The 25,608-nt window shown below is 35.2% G+C and overlaps 2 pseudogenes; one reads left to right on the plus strand and one right to left on the minus strand.

Annotated features, from left to right (window-relative positions):
• Nucleotides 1–5,717: 5,717 nt before the first annotated feature.
• Nucleotides 5,718–6,655, minus strand: LOC101954713 (olfactory receptor 52E8-like; annotated as a pseudogene).
• An 11,899-nt stretch (nt 6,656–18,554) lies between these two features.
• LOC144376671 (olfactory receptor 52E8-like) lies at nt 18,555–19,458 on the plus strand (annotated as a pseudogene).
• The last annotated feature ends 6,150 nt before the right edge of the window (nt 19,459–25,608 follow it).

The raw sequence follows: 25,608 nt of genomic DNA on the forward strand, positions 1-25,608 counted from the left end.
AAATATTTGTCATTCCATTTGAAAATTGACATTAATTACCATTCCACCCCCAACTCAAATATATGACCGTGTCTTATAGGGGTGCCTTTCTGTCTTATATAAACAAGAGTGAGTTTATTTGCTGGCCTTTCCACCTGTAATATGTAAATTTGCTAGTCTGAGCAATTTTCATTATTTTAGACAGTTGGTGTCAATATGATTATCTTTGTGGCATTTGGTCTCCAGCAAGTGTGCTGGGTACCTGAGTATTTGTGTGTGTGTTGGCCAGTGGGTGATGTATAATAGAAAGAAAGACAGGGAAAGAGATAGAAATGGGGATAAAGGGCAAAGAGCCAAAAAAGAATAAAAGAAATTCTGCATATGCATATTACTCATTGGCATGCCACAGTCCTCAGCTGTGGACACTGTACAATCCTACATGCTCTAATGCATTTGTCTGTGATGATAATGGCAATTGGGATAACTTTTTGCCAAAAGGGAGGCTCCTGTCCTTTTCTTTATTTTGTCCTTTCCTTCTCCTCTCTGTAGCATCTCTCCTGCCCTGTTCAAGCATTCTTACCTCTCACATTCCTTTTCTCAGCTCTCACTTGGAGCATATTTGCAACATGACCCAGGTTCTTAAAGATGGTGCTTGGGAGCCTCTTCACGCCTCTGGGCCCCCAGCCTACCTGATCACAGAGAGAAAAACTTTATAGTGAATCTAAGCATGTCCCAGAATCCCTGAGCTTAGTCTTCAGACTCCTCTGGGTATAAACATGGACAAGTGTCATTAAGTCTCTCTAACTCTTTGTCCCCACATTACTGCATCTGTGGAGAAACACTGTACCACATATAACCCCTAAGTGCAGGGCAGGAGATGTGCATGGAATGTCAGGAATGGAAATATTCTGAATGGGGGAGTCTGTTTGGGGTATGATGTTGAGTCAGCCTCTCTCAGGAGCCCTGAAAATATTAAATTCATACTATAATGTCTTCAAAGTGTGACATCTTAGGAAACTGCCCTTGGCAACTCTTCTGTTTTGTTTAATGAAAATTTATATATTCAGATTTAGTTTGGCTACTGTCACAATTGAGGATTCAAAGGATGAAGAAGGAGTAGAACTCTGAAACAGACCCCGTAGACTCTGTGGCAGCACAGAGACCCAGTGGGGATATCTCTGTTTATTAGCAGAGGGCATGCCTTCAGATAATGGCTTCAGCTTCTTTCAAGCCAGCGAGTCTCCTTCCCAGATTATAACTATGGTGAACATGAAGTCTCTGGGAAAATGTATGTTTAGCTCTTTGGGTTGATGGTGGGAAAAAAATCTGCATTTTCCTAAGAAAACCATGATATTGTCTTTTCAAGCCAGAGCACAGAAGTGTGTCCTGAGGGTCTCCCTTCCTAGACATGGTGAAGTAGACCTGATGGTGTCACCAGGGCAGGCCACAGATTCTGATTTCTCTAACTATAGGTGAAAGGGACTGATGGACCATGGAATTATTCAGCTGGGTTTTTTTCTTGTAAGTTTAGCCTTTTTCAGTTGTTACCACAGAGAATGCAATATCTGTGGTCCAGAAGAGATTCTGGTTTAACCTATATTCTCTTGTTCATTTCCTTTATTTTAATTAATGAGATTATGTTCTATTTTCCTGACCTCCCCTCATTGAGTCTATCTTCCCTAATGTATCCCCATTTGTTTTCCCCTATTGAGTTTTCTATCTTTCCCATTCTTTTAATGGACTTTTATTACAGTGCTGTTTAACTCGACTTATCTAGCATAGTACCTTAAATGTTAGAAGTCTCAGGCATTATTGAATTACATTATTCTTGGAATATGAAAATTCCAGATCTGAGGGTCATAACACCATATAATTGTGTATATTGTAATCTGGTCCTATGCCAAAAATTATTCCACTATATCTTATGGGATCAAATTTTCATGAACAGCAGTATTATTTTTGCCTTAAACCATTTTGATGTTCTATTGATTTTACTTGTGAGACATAAAGCCGGGTATTCCCTGAGAACATTGCTTCTCTGAAAATTTTTTAGCGATTGGATGTTTTTACACTATAACTCCTCACACCGAAAAGCCTGGAGGAAAGCTTCTCTTCATTTATTCTCATGGATACCACTGGAATCATATCCACTTCTCATCTCTAAAAATCAAATCTACTTTGATACTCATGACATAATACAGTCAACACTCCTACTTCCTTGAAGATTTTGAAGTACAATGCACTGCTGCTTTGTTGAATAGTTTACCAATATAACTCTTGTTAGTTTCACTTTAAACTATGATGAAAATTTTGTGTTTGTTAGGACTTCTTATATACATGAGTAAAATTTATATTATATTCCTAGAATTACATTATAAGTCAGCATGATACCACATTTTTACTAAGTATTGACAAATTACATCCTGGTTAATTTAACTCTTGCTGTACCCCATCTTTTAGGCAGCTATGAAGGCTTACTATGGTTTATACAAGGATGATAACCGTTTTCATCACCATCTCCATCTTATTTGTGTCCTGTATAGGAAACCTTCATATCTCCTGGTTGGGTACCATCAGGGAGGATTATGTAATGTGATCAATGAACCAAACTTTTGCCTCATGGTGTTTGCATTTTGCATACTGTTACATCATTTAACTTTAGTAACATAAAAAACAAAAACAAGAAAACCAAACCAAACAAAAAACTTCTGTAAAGTTAGTTGCTTAAAAAGAGTAATTCTATTTTTCCAGACATATTTTCTTCTTTTGTTTTTTTTAAAAACTATTTTTATTTTTTATTGGTGTATCATAATTATACATAATTGTGGGATCCATTGTGACATATTCATAATACACATAATATAATTTAATCAATTTTATTTTCGAGAACATTCCTTTCCCTTTATCTTTTTTCTCCTGATACCCTTCATCTCCTTCCACTTTCATGAGACCTCCTTTCTTTTCTTCAGTCTTCTACGTATGAGAAAAAATCTTGGTTCAAGATTCTTAGGGTTGGATGAGAAATTATTTCAGTCTAGGCGCTCTCACTCTATCTCTTTCAGCATTTGCTATAAGTCAAATCATAGTCTGGCTGGATGGTGGAAAATACTTTCATTGTAATTTCCCCAGAGATTAGAGAGCTGAATGCTGGGCTCTTCCTCATTGCCCTTTACAGGTCAGCAAGTGAACTAGGACTCACTCATGACAATCTTGGGGTTTCAAGTGCAACAGCAAAAAACTCCAATTCACAAGCTCTTTTAAAGTCTTTGTTTGTTTGCATCACATTTACTGATTTCAAAAGAAGTTATATTCCTGCCCAAACTCAGGAGTAAGGAAATAAGCTCATCTCTTGATGGGAAAATGGTAAACATCATGTTGAAAGGGCAGTGAGGCAGGGGCAAGTCACTATCCCATGGATCTAAATTGGCTTCTCATTTGGCTCTGCCCCATCTATAAAAACACTATGCATTCTTGGGTGTTCTGCGGTGCTGTCTGTCCTAAATCATGTCTGTATGTGGCTGTGTTTGTTCTGTACTAAACTGTTCCACCAGTTTGCCTGTTCTTGTACACATATCCCACAACTCTGGTTAGTGAAGCTATTGGATGGATTTTGGACTGTAATAGTATAAACCGTAAAATGTTCTTTAAGATGGTCTGATTCTTATCTTTCGAATCTATGTTATAATTTGTAAATGAAAACAAGTGGGCAAATAGACTCTCAGAAATATTTATTATATTAAATACATAATTCAAGAGGATTTAAAAAATATTGATTGTCCCACATTATTTACCTGGTTTATCTTAAATTTATACTTTGAGTCAAAATGTCCAAAACATCATTTGTTGGATTTATGATGTTTCATAGTGCTATTGAAAAATATATTAGAAAAATAAACTGCCAATGTGTATTTCCATACCTTGAAGAAGATATTTTCTTGGGCATAGAAATTTAGGTTGGCAGTTCATTTTTCCACTATAGTTTTGGAAATATTATTTTACCATTTTCTTGATTTCATAGTTTTTTAAAAATATATTTGTTGTTAGTTTTCTTATTGCTCACTGAAGATATTCCCCCTACCCCCTTTGACTGTTTTGAAATTTTTCTCTTTATTTCTATTTCCCAATGGTTTTACTTTGACCCTCTTAGGTGAGTTTTTTGTTAAATAAATCATGTTTTAAATTTTTGACTTGATTTATTTAATAAATTTTATAATCTTCATTTAAAAATATTGCTTCTAACCTATATTTTAACTCTTTTATGACTCAAGTATATGTATATATAACTTGATTATTTTCTAAACCTATATTGTTTTTCATATTTTCTACCAACTTATTTTTCTAGGAATGATTATAGATGTTATTTTGATAACTCTCAGTTCATTATCTCTTCAACTAGGTATGATATGCTATTAGCTCATCTATTGAATATGTATTTTAAATTAATTCAATTTCAAAAAATAAAATTCCTAACTTGTTATTATTACTTTCCAGTTAATGGCTGAAATTTTTCATCTTACCATCCAATTTATTGTGTATAATGACATTACTTCTTTTATAATCCCACTGATTTTCTTTTTGAAAATTTTAATGTTGTCTTTTTATTTGATTTTTGGTTGGTAATTATTGTCCTTGATGATTATAAAATCTTTTGGACACAGTTTTTTTTAACAATTACCTCAATATTAACTCTTCTCACTGAAATTGGATGATTCTCATTAATAATATTTCAAAAATATTTGTTTTATGTTAAGTTAATAAAAATCACTATGATTGTCATAGAGGTGAGTGAAATGCTGTTAATAGTGACTTCCAAAGTCCAATTTGATCTTTTCGTTTCTTGAGCAATATTCTACTTACATTATTCACTCCTTTAAAATGCTCTTTATTGTAAATTAACATTATCTTTTCTGTTGCCAATTTTGAAAGCCATGAACTTATTATTTATTTACTTTTTCCATTTTATACATCTTATTATATTAAATTTTCCATACTGCAAAATATTTAAGATTCTTTACAATTTGTTTTATGTTACTCTCCACTTTCCTGCATTTCTTGAAGTTCATGAATAGTTTTCCTTTTTCTTACACATTTTTATGTTCAAAGTCATCCAGTTAAAAACCAGTACACAAATAAATAAATATTCATTCTTGCTCTCTCTGCAATATGTGATTAAACTCCCCCATATCTCACACCTGGTACCTCATCCATATGTGAATTTTCACTACCCAAATTCCAGTTCTCCTGTCAGTGAGTACAATTTACATTATATTCCTAGAATTACATTGTAAGTCAGCATGGTATCAAAGTTTTACTAAATATTCACAAATTGCATCCTTATTAATTTAACTCTTAACTTAACCTCCAATTTAATATCTCTATGAAGGAAATTTTGTTACTACCAAAAAGAGATCGATAGCCAGACAGTTCTAATACTAAGTTCTTCCCTCAATGAATTCAAGTTCTCCTCCTTGAAACTTACACTTACATGGCATATTCTGAGTAAGAATTCAATATAGAATATGCACTCACACACAAACACATCTCCAATAACTGTGGTCAATATTTCATATATATGTATTTTATATATATATATATATATATATATATATATATATATATAAAATATGTTTATACAATTGAAGGTTGATTTGACAAAAGAAACTTCTTTATTAATTTTTTATCATAAATTTCAGTCTTTTAGGTCTTTGGCTTCCATAACCTAAATATGTTACTCTCATTCAATCTTTTATAGCAAAGAGACTCTTCACCCGCTCCTGGATCTGCTTGGTTCTGATCCCATAAATGACTGGGTTGAGGGCACGGGGGGATGACTACATAGAGATTAGCCAGGAGGATATGGATATACTGGGGAATGTTTTGACCAAAATGATGAGTGAGGAAGGAGAAAAGAGCTGGGCCAAAGAAGGCTGAGATGACACAGATATGGGAACTGCAGGTGTTGAGAGCCTTCAGGCGTGCATCTTGGGAAGGGAGGCGGAAAACAGTGCATAAAATTTTAGCATAGGAGATGATGATTAGAAGCACATCCAGGAACAAGATAGATATATTCCCTAGACCATAATAGATATTGGCATGGATGCTGGCACAAGCCAGACGTGCCACTCTCATGTGCTCACAGTAGGTATGAGGAATGATTCTATGTCCACAGTAAGGCAGCCTCAGGAGGAGAAAAACGATAGGTGCAATCATGCACAAGCTTGCAGAACCACAGCCACAGCAATCACCCCAATGATTCTGTTGGTGAGGATTGTGGTGTACCTGAGAGGATTACAAATAGCGACATAACGATTGAAACCCATAGCCAGAAGTACAATGCTCTCCATGACTGGGAAAAAGTGCACAAAAAACACTTGAGCAACACAGCACCCAAAACACAGCTCCTGAAGGTTGAACCAGAAGATGCCCAGCATCTTGCAGATGCTAGTGGTAGAGAGACTCAGGTGGATCACAGACAGCATGGCCAGAAAGTAGAACATGGGTTGGTGGAGTCTAGGATCAGTCCAGATCACAAACAGAATGACAAAGTTTCCCACAAGAGCAGTCAGATACAGGACACAAAAAGGAAAACCAAGCCAGTCTGTGCAGCCTCCAATCCTGGAATTCCCAAGAGCAGGAATGAGGAAGGGTGGAACTCAGAGGCATTGGCAGAAGACATTCTCCTGCAGGCTGAGGGCAGTCATGGCTTTAAAGATTGCTGCCAGTTCCCATTGGGCAGTGCCTGCAGATTTCATTCAACTCTACAAAATTCAAAACAATAAAAGGCCTTGAACAGAGGATTAATAATTGGAATATGTTTCTCTAAAGGCCTTTGATTATTTTTCTTTTCTTTGACTCTCCATAAATAATCCTAGTGACACTTTTTATTTGTACTGGAAGTGGGAGAGGATGAGCAGCTGATTAGAAGTTAACACCATACCTGTTCTAAAATTATGGGTTCAGAGTAGAAAATGTACTCTTCTCTTATTCAAGAAAAGAACATTATAAAGGATAAGAAAATTGATGATAATGATCACTACCACAATATATCAGCTATGATTAATTTGATATATGCTATTTTTCATTGTGTCTGATGTTATTTATGTGTATCATCTTGTTTAGTTCTCCCCCACGAGTTCCTGACACAAAATACTACTAGTATCTGATTTTATGGAAGAGAAAGCTTTCAATAAATTTATTAAATTCCCATTTGTTTGGAAGTTAATAAGCAGAAGAGTCCAAGATTTTGAAACAATTTGAAACTAGGCTATATGACATTGATTTGCATCTGTCTGTGCAATACTTGATAATGGAAGTAGTGATAGAAAGATAAGGCCTGAGGAGAATAAAAGGATCTCAAATAGACAAAACTTCCTCACAGGAGAGTAAGTCTATAAGATTTACACTACTGGGTTTTGAGACTTTCTATGAAGCTGTGTCAATGTACCTACTTCCAAAAAAGAAAGTAGAAAAGAAAGTGGAACAAAACAAAACACACATTAGCACTCAAGTATTAACTAAATATTGCTGAGTGTAGTGGCTCATGCTGGTAATCCACAAAATTTAAGAGGCTGAGGCAGGAGGATCACAAGTTCAAGGCCAACCTGAACAACTTAGTGAAGCCCTGTTTCAGAATCAAAAATAAGAAAGGCTGGATGTATCTCAGTGTTAGAGCAATCCTGGGTTCAATCCCCAGTACTGTTGAGAAATAAAGAGACATGGTAGGGGAGGAAGGTGAGTGGAGGAGGGCATTATATTATGCATGTTGTTGCATATATCAAGGTTACCTGATATCACATGATCAAAAGCCTCCACCCCAAATCCTACTCTTGGTCTTTCTGGCATGGCCAGTCCCTATCCTAAGACTTGATATTTCCAATCCCCACTTAAAAAACGACACTCCTACCAGGTGTGGTGTAGATTACAGCCCAGGAGCCAAGAGCAAACGTCAGAACTCTCTTGGGGGCAAAGCCAAATTCTTTACTATACATTTGCTCATTTAGTTACAAAACTATCATTTTTCACTGCTGTATCTAATAATTTTACCTCATGTCTTATGTGGGGTCCTGGACCCAGTCATAAATTTACATCTCCCAATAATCAATTTTGGGTTCAGTCTAATCTCTTTGAAGCATGAAGTGTGAAGAGACTCTAGCCGCTGATCACCAGGTTGCACCCTTTTCTTTAGCAGGGTGTATGGTAGCCATCTAACTGCAAAGACTTCAAGTTCATCACTTTAGCCTTTGCTTACTATGTTTTCAAAAATCAATTTGTGTATTATTCACTCTATGTCCATAAAGGCAATATGTGCAGAAAGAATGAGCAAAACACAGGCTATTTATGTGTGACACCAAGGCATGGGATAGAGTCTTGACTCCCTTCTTAGTTTTCTGACTTTAGGTAAGTTATATCATCTTCTGAATTTTGGATTCATATATAAGGACTATCCACCATATTATTGGGTGAGGTAAATGAGGTCATACATGTCTTAAATATTACAGGTACCCAGAAAGGATGTTTTCCCCTTACTTCTTCCCAACTTATTCTTCCCTCTCTCTTCCTAGATCACAAATATGATATGTGACATTTCACTCCCTAACCCAGTATGCTCGACTCAATTTTTGTGAGTCCAAATTACAAGTCTAAACATACACTGCAAACACTTGCCAAAATTTCCTCCTCTGTCTCAGGGAGTCATGTAACAACTGTGCCTTTAGTTCGTATATATATGGTTTGAAAAAAAAATCATCAGTTACCTTCAAAGCATTAGTAAAGTTGGGGTAGGGGGATAGTAATGAAGTCTCTAGGTGCCAGAGAATCTCCTGTTAAGTGAATAGTAATTCCCCCTTGTCATTTACATCAGCTAAAGAGAACCTTTAGAGGAATCTCTGAAGATTCTGACTCTGACTCAGTCAGTTGTCAGTTCTTGTTATTGCACATAATATTTATGACAAGACCCATTTTATCTTTTGCTCTCCGTTCTGAACCTCTGTTAGTCTATGAACTACTTCGAATAATCCTTTGGGAACTATTGGACCTTTATATAATCAGTAACTGTTTTCTGTTCATTTTCACAAAAGGCATATAAAATACAATATACTGTTTAAAAATTTGCAATTTAGTGAATTTTTGTGTGTTTTACGTTTATCACTGCTATTGAATTTGAGAAAGCTTTCATTACTCTAAGAGTAAATGCTATATTCACTAAGCAATCACTACCTTTCTTCCTTCCTTTCATCTTCTGAGAACTACTACTTCTGAATTCTGCTTCTATAAATTTTCTGGTTTAGCTTGTTGTGATGGTTTATAAATGGAGTCATGCAATATGTAGCCTTTTGTGTGTGTCTTCTTTCACTTCACCTAATAGTTTCAGATTGCATACATATTACAGCATGAAGCAATATATTTTCCCTTTTAATGACTAGGTAGTATTCATTGTGTGGATATATCATATTCTATTTATTCATTTATCAGTGGATGTATATTTGTGTTGTTTCCAAATTTTGGCTATAATAAATAATGTTTCTGTAAACATGTTTTGCACAAGTTTTTATTTGAATATCTGTTTCTAAATCTTTTGTGTATATACATAAAAATGAAATTTGGGGACTTATAATTCTACTTGGCTTTCTGAGGAAACACCAAATTGTTTTCCATAATGACTGCAAAATTTACATTCTCACAATGTGTGAGGGTTTCCACTTTTCATATCCTCCCTAAGATTTGTTATTTTTCAACTTTTAAAATCGCAGCAATCCTAAGGGTTTCCTAGTGCTATCTCACCGTGTTTCAGATGTGCATTTCCCTAATGACTAATGATATTGGGCATCTTTTAAAAGGCACTTGGACATTTTTATATCTTCTTTAAAGAAATGTGTATGGAAGACATTTGCTCATATTTTATTGTTTATTTTAGCATTGATAAAGATTTTTTATTTTACATTCCTGAATTGTAAGAAGTCTTTATATATTCTAGCTGTTAGATTTTATAATATATATGACTTTTCAATAATTTAGCTTATTCTATAGATTTTATTTTCACTCTTTTGATAGCATTATCTGTTTGATCCTGATGAAATGCAACTTATTTATTTAATTGCTTCATTTCTGTAGTCCTGCTTAAGAAGCCAAATCTGAAGTCAAGAAGATTTATTCCTATAATTTGTCCTTAGAGTTTTATTATTATACTATGTTTAGGTTTTGATCTAGTTTAACTTAATTTTTGTATATAGTGTGGGATATCCAGTTGTGTTTGTATCATTTGTTGAAGAGATTATTATTTCTTCCAGGGAATGATTATGGAAGGATTGTCATAAATATATGAGTTCATTTCAACGTTCAAAATTTTATTCCATTGATTTATGTATCTGTTTCTATACTGACACCACAATTTTTAACTTAATTTCAGTTTTCTTATTTTTTTTGTTATACAAAATATTAGGATTCATTTTGACATAATTATAAAAGCCTGGGATAAAATTTGTGCTAATTCAGTCCCCAGTACTTTTTCTTTTTCCTCCCTTTCTCTTTCCCCTGTTCTCTTCCCTCTACTGATCTTTCTGATATTTACTTATATATATATATTTTTAAATTGGTGCCTTGTGGATACACTTGATGGTGAGATTCATTGTAGTATACTTGTGTATGTACATAGAAATTTAGGTCAGATTCATTCCACTGTTCTTCCCTTATCACATTCCTCCTACCTCCCCCTCAATTTCCTTTTTCTACTCCACTGATCTCTTTTCTATTTTGATTAGATGCCCCTTTTTTCCCTTTCTCTCTCTTTTCCTCTCTCTATCTCTTCTCTTTTCTTATTTTAGACTAGCCTCTGCATGCCATAGAAAATATTCTACTTTTGATTTTTTGGGACAGGCTTATTTCACGTAGCATCAAAATCTCCAGTTCCATATATTTACCAGTAAATGTCATAATTTCATTCTCTTTATCCACTCCTCTGTTGAAGGGCACCTTGGTTGTTCCCATAGCTTGGCTATTATGTATTGCCAACACCACACTTTTTTGAGTGCTGCAGCTTTGGAGGATGTTTCAAAACTGTGATTGCTATAAAATTGTTTTGGTTTTCAGATTATTTTAGCTGTTAAAGCTCTTTGCTGTTTAATGTAAATTTTAGGATCAGCTTTCCCATTTCTGCAAAAATAAAAATAAAACAACTTTGATATTTGGGGAATGATTGTACATTTTATATAGAATCCCTTTAGGAAGAATTGCCATATTAACAGTATTATCTCCTGATGTATGAATACAAAATGTCTTTCCAGTGATGTTTTGTAGTTTTCAGTGAACAAGTTTTACACTTTCTTGGTTAAACTTGTTTTTAATTTTTTTACAATGTTTGATGTCATTGTACTTGGAAATGTTTTCTTAATTTCAATTTTGAAATTTTCATTACTAGTGAATAGAAATACAACTGTTTTCTGCATGTTAATATTGTATTGTGTAACTTTCTTGAATTTTTAAATTAATTAACTTGAATATATTTTTATAATTTTCTTTTTTAGGGGGGAGGGGTGTACCGGGGATGGAACTAAGGGTCTCTCAACCACCAAACCACATACTCAGCCCAATTTTGTATTTTATTAGAGACAAGATTTCACTAAGTTGCTTAGCACCTTGCTTTTGCTGAGGCTTGCTTTGAACTCGGAATTCTCCTGTCTCAGTCTCTTGAGCTGCTGGGATTACAGGTGTGTGCCACAGAGCCTGGCTCTAATTTTCTAAGATTATGCCACCTGCAAATAGAGACATTTTACTCCTTTCTTTACAATTTGAATGACTCATTTCTTTTTCTTGTCTAATTTGTCTGGCTAGAAATTTCAGTACAGCTGGGTGCAGTTGGTCCATTCCTGTAATCCTAGTGCTTGGGAGGCTGAGGCAGGAGGATTGCCAGTTCAAAGTGAGACTCAGCAATTTAATGAGGCAATCAGCAACTTAGCAAGATCTTGTCTCAAAATAAAATATTAAAAGGGCTGGAGATATGGCTCAGTGGTTAAATACCCCTAGGTGCAATCCCTGGTTAAAAGAAAGAAAAAAATTCTAGTACAATGTTAAATAGCAGTGGAGAAAGCAAATATATTTGTATTCTTCCTGAACTTAGGGAAAAGTTTACTTTTCCCCTTGAGTATTATTCATTTACTATAATGTGAGCTTTGAGTTTTTCATAACCTTTATATGAGGAACTTTTCTTAGATTCTGATTTTGTTGAGTATTTTTATCATGAAAAGTTGTTGAATTTTGTCAAATGCTTTTTCTTCATCCACCGAGATAATAATTTTTCCTTTGTTCTATCAACATGGTGTATAGTGTTGATTGATTTTTCTATATTGAATGCCTCTTGTATTTCTTCTTGATTATTGTGTATAATCCTAAAATATGCAGTTGGTTTGTTTTGCTAGTAGCTAGTTTTTTCTTGAGGAGTTTGCATCAATATTCATAAGAAGTATTGTTCATTTTTGTTATTAAAAGAATATGGAGGGCTGGGGGTGTGGCTCAAGCGGTAGCGTGTTCTCCTGGTGTGCGTGCGGCCCAGGTTCGATCCTCAGCACCACATACCAACAAAGATATTGTGTCCACCGAGAACTAAAAAAAATTAATATTAAAAAATTCTCTCTCTCTCTCTCTCTCTCTCTCTCTCTCTCTCTCTCTCTCTCTCTCTCTTCTCTCACTCTCTCTTTAAAAAAAAGAGTATGGACATTCTGAGATGTAATATTAAAATCCACTAAGTTTGTATCTATATCTCTGTGTGTTCATGTGTGTGCGTGTGTGTGTATGTGTCAGAAAGAGAGAGAATGAATTTGAAGAAGACAACTAAATGAAAAGATATACTATGTGATACTATGTACATGAATTGGAAGCCTTAATATTTTTAAAATGTCCACATTTCCCCAAGTTATCTACAGAATCAATGCATACCCTTTCAAAATTTCAATGTTATTTGTCACAGAAATAGAAAAAATATTCAAAAAGTTGCATGGATTGAAGAAAGATCCCGAATAACCAAAATAATCTTGAGAAAAATCAAACCAAACCAAATGAAACAAAACAAAACAAGACAACACTTGTAAACAAAACAAAACAAACAAACAAAGCTATGGGCAACTTGCTACCTGATTTCAAAATATGTTACAAATTGAAAAAAATAAAACAGCATGTTACCAATATAAACAGAGACATATAGATCACAGAAATAGAATGGAGAGCCTGCAGAGAAATGTATGTATGTACAGTCAATTTATCTTCAGGGAAGTTTCCAAGAATACGTAGTGGAGAGAGGACAATCTAATTTATAGTGTTGGGAAAACTGAATATTCACATGCAGAAGATCAAAATTGGAGCTGTGCCTAATGTCTTTTAAAAAAAATTAACTCAAAGACTTTAACAAAAGACTTGAAACTGTAAAAATCCCAAAAGAAAACAGAGAAGATGTTTCTTGACATTAATTTTGCATTTTTTTTGATAGATCTCAAAATTCTAGCAACAAAAGCAAAAACAGAAACAAGGGATTGCATTAAAGAAAAGAAAACTTCTGTGCAGCAAAGGAAATAATCAACAGAATGAAGAGACAACCTTTGCCATGGGAGAAATTATCTGTAAACCAAACATCTTATAAGGGGTTAAGGTAAAAAATATATAAGTAATTCAAACAACTCTGTACCCAAAAATCAGACAACTTGCTTAAAAATAGACAAAGACCTGAATAGACATTTCTCAAAGGAAAATGTAGGTTAACAATGAGTAAGTGAAAAAGAAAATTAACATCATTAATCATCAGGGTAATGTAGATTAAAACAAAATAGATATAGTACCTCATACTTGGTGGAGTGGCTATTATCAAAAAGAAAAAAAATATGAGTGTTGGGTAGCATGTGGGGAAAAACAAACTCTTCTACACTGTTGGTAGGAATACAAATTTATACAGCTGTTATGAAAAGCGGTGTTGGGGTCCTCAAAAATTAAAAGCATTTCTTCTTGCCACCTGTATGCATTTAAAGGACACTCTTTACTCTTTGTGCATTGTGCACATCACTCCATGTATATCACACTGGTTTTTATGGAACAGATACTTTTTAAATATCTAATAGGTAAATGTCTGCTATCAGTGAAATAGAAGGAGAAATACCAGGCTTTATTATTATAGAAATCTGATCATCATGTCAGGAAGAGGTAAGTGGTTATCTATGCAAGAGAAATCACAAGAGAGTAAAAACAGTTCTCTGAATGGACAGTGTACACTGAGTGAGAGAAGGTGGCCTAGTAGATGTCACTTAGGAAATTCAAAGACTAAAATATATACTCCAGTGAATGTAGATACCTCTTTTTTTAATTTCTCTGGATTAATTTATAACTTTATAAAGAATTAATTAAATGACCACTTTATTTCAGACACTCATAGTAACTGAGAATAAACTCATTGAAAACATAAATATTGTATCTTTTTCATAAAGCTAATGTTTTAGTTGGAATATTGAAAAAAATTAAGAATACATAATTTTAGATAGTGAAAATGTTTTGAATAAACTAAAGCAAGCAAGGTAAACAGACATACACAGTTGGGAGGAAGGTGAGTTTTGTTGAGTGCTCAGGAAATACTGGGAGGAGACCCCTGAATAGAGACTGCATGAAGCAAGGCCCCTGAGCACCTTAGAGAAGAGGGCTCCAGGGTCACACCGAATCCCTGAACAAAGAATGCACTTAGAGTATCTGAGGAGCAGCGTGAAGTTTCATGTGCCTACAGTGGAGAGGACAGAATGGGTCCTAGGTGATGTCTATGTAAACAACATCAAAGAACAAGTGGGCCATCTTAAGGGGTTTTGATTGAATAATTCAGAAAATATAAGGGGGGGGGAATGAAGGGAAGGGAATGAATAGATGACCAGAGACCAAATCCACAAAAAAACCATATGAAAGAAGTTTTTAAATGGAAAATTAAATATTCTAGTAGGACCTGGGCCAAGGGGGGCACATATAGATGGGGGTTAGGGTATGGGAGAGAGAAAGTGAGAGAGAGAGAAAACCAAGGATTGGATAGGAAGATGAGGACAAATATCCAACTGTTTCCCAGGAGCTTAGCAATTTGATTTGGAAATGAGAAATCAAACATATCCTATCCATGTTGATAGAGGAATTGAAAACAAAAGAACAGTAATAAACTCTTGCCTTTTTGTTTCAGTATGAGTAGAAAGAGATTGAGCAGAATTCTCCAGAGTTTATTAACTGAACTCTATCAAGGTTCCCAAAGTACTATGCCTCCCATCTCAGGGGAAACAGGGCTAGAAGAAAAACATAAATGCCTCCTATTCAGCATATTAAGTGGTATTCCCCAAGAATATACCAAGGGTTGTTTCTTAGCAATTTGGAGATCAAGGTAAGTTATATCATGGTTAGACTGTGAAAAATAGCAAAAGAGATGGAGAAAGCTTCAGCTAAGCTACTAGGGAGAGAAGAGGAAAGGTGAAAGTATAAAAACAAGATGAAGAGGGAATGAAAATCCACACTCACACTTATACCTAGGCACCTAACCATACTTATATGTATGAGGATGTAAAGTCTACATGTAAAACTAAAGGGAGAAACCTGATGAAGGAGGACTTTGGCCAATATATCTTGCATCAATTTAACTATTGCTTCTGACTCTGTAAACATATGCACACAGAGAATAAACAAGAGCCTAGGACTAGATTTCTTTTCCAGATTTCTTTTCCTGGTACCTCCACATGCCCTCTCTCCTTCTTCCCTCTCTATCCCCTTCCTCTACTCTTAGTTTCCCTTCTTTTTTTTTAATAAGATTCCTCTCCCCCATTTTTTCTCTCTTTTCTTACTTTCTGCATATGAAAAAAACAAATATTTGACCCTTGACTTTCTAAGTCTGGCTTATTTAACTTAGCATAATGTCCAGTTCCATCCACTTCCCAGCTAAAGTCATAATTTTATCCTTCTTTATGGTTGAATAAACTCCATTGTGTGTATATATCACATTTTCTTTTTCTATTCATCTGCTGACAGTCATCTAAGCTGTGTGAATATACTGCAATGAATCACATGCTTAATATCTATTATTTTAATGCACTAAGTAAAATAACAACTGAAGGGAGACCAGTGAAGCAGAACAAGCAGATTTGGGAAGGAAAGACAGGAGGGAAAGGAAAGGTACTGGGGAATGAGATTGGTAAAATTATCTGCATGTGTCAATATGGCAAAATGAATCCCACTATTATGTGAAATTACAATGCACCAACAAAATAGTCAAGGACTATTCCAAGAACTGTAGCAGGTATAACAAAGATGATCCGAGTCACGTTTTTAAGGCAATGAAAACAAATATTTAGCTCTGAGAAATAGACTGTTGTGAAATAGGACCCAGGGTTAGACAATAAGCATCTAAGAAAGAGGGAGAATTTGATTGCAAGGTGGCCATGAATCTGCAAGGTGAATGAAGGTGAGAAATAAGGTGGCATTAGCTCTTCTCTTTATGCTATCAGTTCTCAGAACATGTGGCTATGTGGATTTCTGGAAGCCAGGGTAATACAGTGGCCTCATGAGGTGATGCATTCACAAAATGGTAATAGACAACTGGATAGAATTCCACATGGCACTCTAGTATGAGTGGGTCAAATAACAGGCATGCGCCGTTTATATTTGAACTCAGGACAGATGGGAGAATACATGAATATATGTTGAAATAATAAATCAGTTATTCCACTCCTGGGTATTTCTCTTAAAGAATTAAAGTTGTCCATTTTATTTTCTCAGTTTCAGCTCTAGGGAGCCCCTGAGAGTGACCAAGACACCAGAGACTTGATTCTGGGCATCAGTCTAAGAAATCTCTGGATAAGATCCTTGGGAGGCTGACAGATTCCATTTTATGTCCTGATGGGACACTGTGCTTCTTTTTTGTCCACTTTGTCCCACCTCTAAACTTAACAACCTCTGTGCATTTTTCTACTGTAGATCTTCAGCATATTTTTAAAAATTTATACTACTACACAGTGGTGCTCCTTGAGGATATGTGACTAGTTTTATTCAAATTGCTGGATCAATGCTGATACTCAGAGAGCTTATGATATATTTGATGGAATAAATTATTAAAGATACTTCTCCATGTACCTTGTGTATTCTCAACTAATAAAAACACAATAATTATAATCTTATATCTTGTAGCTTCACATTATAAAATTGAGGACTTATCTTCCCCCTCCCAGCACAAGTAGCCCAAGTCCCTCCACACCACCCTACTTATGTGCGCGCTCTCTCTCTCTTTCTCTCTCTCTCTCTATCTATCTCTCTTTCTTTCTGTCTTTTACATACACACACACAAACACACACACACACACACACACACACACACACACACACACACCACTATTCCTAACAGATATTCCAAAAATTCCAGGTTATGTATCATTTTGGCTACTCTACCTAAACTTCAAATGGGCACTTTTAGCAAGGATTTGTTCTGTAATAGATTTAAAGTTGGATGTACTGAAATTCATATTTTGATAGGTGTTTTGACTTCCCCTAACATGTGTGTATTCTTAAATTAAATCAAATCTTTCTGTGCAATTGTACACATCACATTCAATCACTTGCACATTATTAGGACAACTAGCTTTCCTCAGATAAGTTCAGAGGAAAGAACATATTCCTTTCTTGCTTCAATTTTTAAATTTACTGTATGTGCAGAATTTATTACAATATAGATATCTATAATGACATAAGAGCTGTGATAGAATCTATGCAGAAAACAACATGTAGGTTTCTACAGAGCTGTTTCTTCCTCATGAGTAGAAGGCTAAGATATATTTGGAAATGGTATAGCTCAAGTATTTAGTCTCCCTTCCAACAGCTGGCCTTTATTTGGTCTGTCTCTTTATGATGTATTTCATACACTGACCAAAAGGTAGATTTTTCTTTATTAAAATAACCTCTTAATTCATATTTCATCCTAATTGCAAAATACTCTTTGCCACGCATTTCTCTCTCCTTGTCTTTGTCTGTTTTCTAAATCTGGTGAGTAATATTTTTTCAAAAGCAAGTTATGATGAGAAAGAAATTATTTATTTTCTGAAACATAACATTGAAATTACCTGAAGTTCGGTCTCTTTTTAATCAATTTGTATGTTTCTGAAAATTTTAAGTGAGAACTTCCATGTGAGATAAGAAGTAACAAGAGAATCAGCAAGCATATTAAACAAAAATATACCTATATAATACTGTGAGGTGCACAAACCTGACACTTAATATTCCCCGTTAATTCAGAGTACACTCCAGAGTGTTCAGCAGGCATCCCTCTGCCCTCTCCTCTTTAATCGGTCTTTGTCATCAGATAGAGCAGCAGTGGAGTAAGGAAAATTCTATTACTTGTACCATATAATTTTCATGAGATATAAGCAGAGACTGAGAATTATTTTATTTATAAATATGAATAAAGTAAGATTAAAATGTCATTTTACATTTGACTAGGTATCTAGAGAAAGCAAGAAGTGGAGCAAGAATCACTAATGGAAAATCAGCAATTATCTCTGGCATACACAAAAGTCTATTTAAGACAGAAAAAAAAGTCTATGCCTAATGACACCAAATTCCATCCTTCTTCATTCCTACTGGTGGGCATCCCAGGACTAGAAGATGTGCACATCTGGATTGGACTACCCTTTTTCTTTGTGTATCTTGTTGCACTCTTGGGGAATGCTGCTGTCTTATTTGTGATCCAGACCGAGCACAGTCTTCATGAGCCCATGTACTACTTCTTGGCCATGTTGGATTCTGTTGACTTGGGCTTGTCTACAGCCACTATCCCTAAAATGCTGGGCATCTTCTAGTTCAATCTTGGGGAAATATCTTTTGAAGGCTGCCTTTCTCAGATGTTCTTCATCCACTTTTTCACTGTCATGGAGAGCATCGTGTTGGTGGCTATGGTCTTTGACTGCTACATTGCCATTTGCAAACCCCTTCGATACACCATGATCCTCACCACCAAAATCATCAGCATCATTGCAGGCATTGCTATCTTGAGAAGCCTGTACTTGGTGGTTCCACTGTTATTTCTCCTCCTGAGTCTGCCCTTCTGTGGGCACCATATCATCCCTCATACCTACTGTGAGCACATGGGTATTGCTTATCTGGCTTGTGCCAGCATCAAAGTCAACATCATGTTTGGTCTTAGCAACATCTGTCTCTTATTATTGGATGTGTTTCTTATTATTCTCTCCTATGCCAGGATCCTCTGTGTTGTCTTCTGCCTGCTTTCCTGGGAGGCCCAGTTCAATGCTCTCAGTACCTGTAGCTCCCACATTAGTGTTATTTTATCCTTTTTTTACACCAGCATTTTTCTCTTTCTTGACACATCGTTTTGGCCATAATATCCCCCAGTATATTCACATTTTCTTGGCCAACCTCTATGTGGTTGTTACATCATCCCTCAATCCTGTAATCTGTGGGGTCAGGACCAAGAAGATTCGGGAATGAGTGATGAGGATTTTTCTCAAGACAGATCACTTAGCCAATTAGAAGTTGGAGGGTTTGTTTTAGAATTTGTTTCCTCTATTATTCAAAGTACAGTTATTTTATATATAAATCAAATGAAAGGAAGAAGAGGGAGGAGAATGTTATAATTGACCATGTTATTTCACTGTGAATTGAAGCTTTTTCCTTTGAGAGTAATAGTGAGAATATTGGAATTTATATAAAAATCTACTTTTACAAGTACTTTCATTAATATTGTTGCATCCTCAAGACACTCCTATAAATCATATACTATTTTCTACACATTTTCAATGAATATATTAGTGTCTTAGAAAGCCAAGTAATTTATTCAAATTTTGTGTTTAGTAGGAAGTAGTAATTTAACTCAAGTAAGTTTCTCCAAATTGTAATAATTTGTTTTATTCATTCCAGGGAGTCTCAGAATTTAAGACAATACAGAATGAAAGTACTAATTTCAGAGAAATCATGAAAAGCTTAAGTGGCTTCCAGAATTCTTAAAATAATAATAGCTTACCCTAACATCACATATCAATCTACTGTAAGTCTACAGTGTAATATGTGTGTGTGTGTGTGTGTGTACACACACACACACACACACATATACATACATCTCAAAGAGATTGATATGGCTACTATACACACATATACTCATTACCAATATCATGTTTAATTTACCCAAGCATAGAAAGAAGCAGGTATAGTAATAAAATTAGAAAAGAAATTAGAAATTAAAGGGAAAAATGGAGTCTCAGTATTTCATGAAATATTCATTTATAAATAGTTTACTTACTTAAATAATATTCACATATGCTATATATATATGTATATGACAGTATCACTATATATGCATATATATATATATACACACAAACTTTTAACATGTTCTACATTGTCAGTTTTTGATCAATAGAAATATATATAGTCACATACTTTTGTCTAAGCACTTTGGGAAAGAAGAAATAATAAGCTAGTTCTACAATAGTGGAGATAAGCAAATATTTCTGAGGATTTGGAGGGTATGTGATTACCAGTAAATTCATTCATAAAGGACTCAGAAAGGTTTGAGAGAAAGAAGAATTTAGGAAGAAGCTTTGAATGTGTGCCCTTTTTTCTGGCTTGTCTGCCATGCACCCACTGAAGACAAAATTCAACAGCAAACCACATAGACATCTTGTTAAGGAAATTATGAGACAGATACCTAAAAATATCACATTGAAATTAGTTTTCTTGCCTCTTATTTATTATTTTTTTTTTTATTCTTTTTTTTTTTTTTATTGGTTGTTCAAAACATTACAGAGCTCAAGACATATCATCTTTCATACATTCGACTCAATTGGGTTTTGAACTCCCCTAATACATAATACAGACTCACTTCTGTTACATACTCACATTTTTACATAATGGCATATTAGTGACTGTTGTATTCTGCTACCTTTCCTATCCCCTACTATCCCCCCTCCCCTCCCCTCCCCTCCCAACATCCCTCTCTACCTCCTCTGCTGTTGTTCAATTCTCTCCCCTTTTTTCCCCCCACCCCCTTGCCCCTCATAACCTCTTATTATTTTGTGTATCACTGAAGGTCTCCTACCATTTCCATATGTTTTCCCTTCTCTCTTCCTTTCTCTCCCCCCATTCGTCTTAGTTTACTGTTAGTCTTTTCCTCATGCTCTTCCTTCCTGTTCTATTCTTAGTGGCTCTCTTTATATCAAAGAAGACATTTGACATTTGTTTTTTAGGGCTTGGCTAGCTTCACTTAGCATAATCTGCTCTAATGCCATCCATTTTCCTGCAAATTCTATGATTTTGTCGTTTCTTAGTGCTGCATAATACTCCATTGTGTATAGCTGCCACAATTTTTTTATCCACTCATCTATTGAAGGGCATCTAGGTTGGTTCCACAGTCTAGCTATTGTGAATTGTGCTGCTATAATCATTGATGTGGCCGTATCCGTATAGTGTGCTCTTTTAAGGTCCTCAGGGAATAGTCCAAGAAGGGCAATAGCTGGGTCAAATGGTGGATCCATTCCCAGCTTTCCCAGGAATCTCCATACTGCTTTCCAAATTGGCCTCACCATTTTGCAGTCCCACCAGCAGTGAACAAGTGTGCCCTTTTCCCCACATCCTCGCCAACACTTATTGTTGTTTGACTTCGTAATGGCTGCCAATCTTACAGGAGTGAAATGGTATCTTAGGGTGGTTTTGATTTGCATTTCTCTGATTGCTAGAGATGTTGAGCATTTTCTCATGTGCTTGTGGATTGATTGTATGTCCTCCTCTGAGAAGTGTCTGTTCAGGTCCTTGGCCCATTTGTTGATTGGATTATTTGTTATCTTATTGTTTAATTTTTTGAGTTCTTTGTACATTCTGGATATTAGGGCTCTGTCTGAGGTGTGAGGGGTAAAAATTTGTTCCCAGGATGTAGGCTCTCTATTTACCTCTTTTACTGTTTCTCTTGCTGAGAAAAAACTTTTTAGTTTAAGTAGGTCCCATTTGTTTATTCTTGTCATTAACTCTTGGGCTACGGGCGTTCTATTAAGGAATTTGGAGCCCGACCCCACAATATGTAGATCGTAGCCAACTTTTCCTTCTATCAGACGCAGTGTCTCTGTTTTTATATCTAGCTCCTTGATCCATTTTGAGTTAACTTTTGTGGCTGGCGAGAGAAAGGGATTCAATTTCATTTTGTTGCATATGGATTTCCAATTTTCCCAGCACCATTTGTTGAAGATGCTATCCTTCCTCCATTGCATGTTTTTAGCCCCTTTATCAAATATAAGATAGTTGTAACTTTGTGGATTAGTCTCTGTGTCCTCTATTCTGTACCATTGGTCCACCTGCCTGTTTTGGTACCAGTACCATGCTGTTTTTGTTACTATTGCTTTGTAGTACAGTTTGAGCTCTGGTATCGCTATACCTCCAGATTCACACTTCCTGCTTAGAATTGCTTTTGCTATTCTGGGTCTTTTGTTTTTCCATATGAATTTCATGATTGCTTTATCTATTTCTACAAGAAATGTCTTTGGGATTCTGATTGGCATCGCATTAAACCTGTAGAGTACTTTGGGTAATATCGCCATTTTGATGATGTTAGTTCTGCCTATCCATGAACAGGGTACATTTTTCCATCTTCTGAGATCTTCTTCTATCTCTCTCTTTAAGGTTCTGTAGTTTTCATTGTATAAATCTTTCACCTCTTTTGTTAGGTTGATTCCCAAGTATCTTATTTTCTTTGAGGATATTGTGAATGGAGTGGTTTTCCTTATTTCCATTTCAGAGGTTTTGTTGCTGATATACAGGAATGCCTTTGATTTGTGCGTGTTGATTTTATATCCTGCCACTTTGCTGAATTCATTTATTAACTCTAGCAGCTTCTTTGTAGATCCTTTTGGGTCTGTTAAGTAAATTATCATGTCATCTGCAAATAGCGATAATTTAATTTCTTCTTTTCCTATTTTTATGCCTTTAATTTCTTTTGTCTGTCTAATTGCTCTGGCTAGTACTTCGAGAACTAAATTGAATAGAAGTGGTGATAGAGGACATCCCTGTCTTGTTCCAGATTTTAGAGGGAATGCCTTCAGTTTTTCTCCGTTTAGGATGATGCTAGCCTGAGGTTTAGCATATATAGCTTTTACAATGTTGAGGTAAGTTCCTGATATCCCTAGTTTTTCTAATGTTTTGAACATAAAGGGATGTTGTATTTTGTCAAATGCTTTTTCTGCATCTATCGAGATGATCATATGGTTCTTGTCTTTAAGCCTATTGATGTGGTGAATAGCATGTATTGATTTCCGTATATTGAACCAGCCTTGCATCCCAGGGATGAATCCTACTTGATCATGGTGCACAAGTTTTCTGATATGTTTTTGTATTCGATTCGCCAGAATTTTATTGAGAATTTTTGCATCCAAGTTCATTAGAGATATTGGTCTGTAGTTTTCTTTCTTTGAAGTGTCTTTGTCTGGTTTTGGGATCAGGGTGATGTTGGCCTCATAGAATGAATTTGGAAGAGCTCCTTCTTTTTCTATTTCTTGAAATAGTTTGAAAAGTATTGGTATTAGTTCTTTTTTGAAGGTTTTGTAGAACTCCGCTGTATACCCATCAGGTCCAGGGCTTTTCTTGGTTGGTAGACTTTGGATGGCTTCTTCTATTTCTTCCTTTGTTATTGGTCTGTTTAAATTGTGTGTGTCTTCCTGTCTCAATCTGGGCAAATCATATGCCTTAAGAAATTTATCGATATCCTCGCTATCTTCTATTTTATTAGAATATAGGGTTTCAAAATACTTTCTAATTATCTTCTGTATTTCTGTAGTGTCTGTTGTAATATTGCCTTTTTCATCCCGTATATTAGTAATTTGAGTTCTCTCTCTTCTTCTTTTTGTTAGCATAGCTAAGGGCTTGTCTATCTTATTTATTTTTTCAAAGAACCAACTTTTAGTTTTATCAATTTTTTCAATGGTTTTTTTTGTTTCAATTTCGTTTATTTCTGCTCTAATTTTAATTATTTCTTGTCTTCTACTACAATTGCTGTTGTTTTGTTCTTCCTTTTCTAGGTTTTTGAGGTGTAGTGTGAGTTCATTTATTTGTTGGTTTTTTCTTTTTTTGATGAAAGAACTCCAGGATATGAATTTCCCTCTTAAAACTGCTTTCATTGTGTCCCATAGATTCCGGTATGTTGTGTCTGTATTATCATTTGACTCTAAGAATTTTTTTATCTCTTCCTTTATGTCTTCTGTAACCCATTGATCATTCAATAACATATTGTTCATTTTCCATGTGGTGTAGGATTTTTCCTTCCTTTTTTTATCATTGATTTCCAATTTCATTCCATTATGGTCAGATATGGTGCATGGTATTATCTCCACACTTTTATATTTACTAAGATTTGCCTTATGGCATAATATATGGTCTATTTTTGAGTAGGATCCATGTGCTGCTGAGAAGAACGTGTATCCACTTGATGATGGTTGGTATATTCTATATATGTCAGTTAGGTCTAGGTTATTGATTGTGCTGTTGAGTTCTATAGTTTCTTTATTCAGCTTTTGTCTAGAGGATCTGTCTAATGGCGAGAGCGGTGTGTTGAAGTCACCCGTAATTATTGTGTTATGGTCTATTTGACTCTTGAACTTGAGGAGCGTTTGTTTTATGTAGATTGCAGCTCCATTGTTTGGTGCATACAAATTGATAATTGTTATGTCTTGTTGGTGGATGGTCCCTTTTAACAGTATATAGTGTCCTTCTTTATCCTTTTTAATTAACTTAGGTTTGAAGTTGATTTTATTTGATATGAGTATGGCCACTCCTGCTTGCTTCCGAGGGCCATGTGAGTGGTATGATTTTTCCCAACCTTTTACCTTCAGCCTGTGTATGTCTTTTCCTATCATATGAGTCTCCTGAAGGCAGCATATTGTTGGATTTGTTTTTTTGATCCAGGTTGCTAGCCTATGTCTCTTGATTGGTGAGTTTAGGCCATTAACATTTAAAGTTACAATTGATATATGATTTGTACTTCCAGTCATGCTTCTTTATTTATTTATTTTAGTTTGGCTAGTTTTACTTTTTTGGTTATTTTCCTCCTCCTTTACTGAGATACCTCTTGTTGTTAGTTTTGGGCACTATTTTTCAATTCCTCTTCTTGTAGTATATTGCTCAGAATGCTTTGCAGTGCTGGTTTTCTTGCTGCAAATTCTTTTAGCTTTTGTTTATCGTGAAAGATTTTAATTTCGTTGTCAAATCTGAAGCTCAATTTTGCTGGATACAGTATTCTTGGTTGAAATCCATTATTTTTCAGCGTTTGAAATACATTGTTCCAGGATCTTCTCGCTTTCAAAGTCTGTGCTGAGAAATCAGTCGTTAACCTAATTGGTTTACCCCTGAATGTAATCTGTCTCTTTTCTCTGGTAGCTTTTAATATTCTCTCCTTGTCCTGTATGTTGGCTATCTTCATAATTATGTGTCTTGGAGTTGGTCTATTATAGTTTTGAATGTTTGGGGTCCTGTAGGCTTCCAGGATTTGGCAATCCATTCCATCTTTCATCTCTGGGAAGTTTTCTACAATTATTTCCTTTAATATGCTGTCCATTCCTTTGGTTTGAATCTCTGTGCCTTCTTCTATCCTGATGACTCTCAAAT

Source organism: Ictidomys tridecemlineatus, chromosome 4 (assembly GCF_052094955.1).
Source record: "Ictidomys tridecemlineatus isolate mIctTri1 chromosome 4, mIctTri1.hap1, whole genome shotgun sequence".
NCBI classification, from domain to species: domain Eukaryota; kingdom Metazoa; phylum Chordata; class Mammalia; order Rodentia; family Sciuridae; genus Ictidomys; species Ictidomys tridecemlineatus.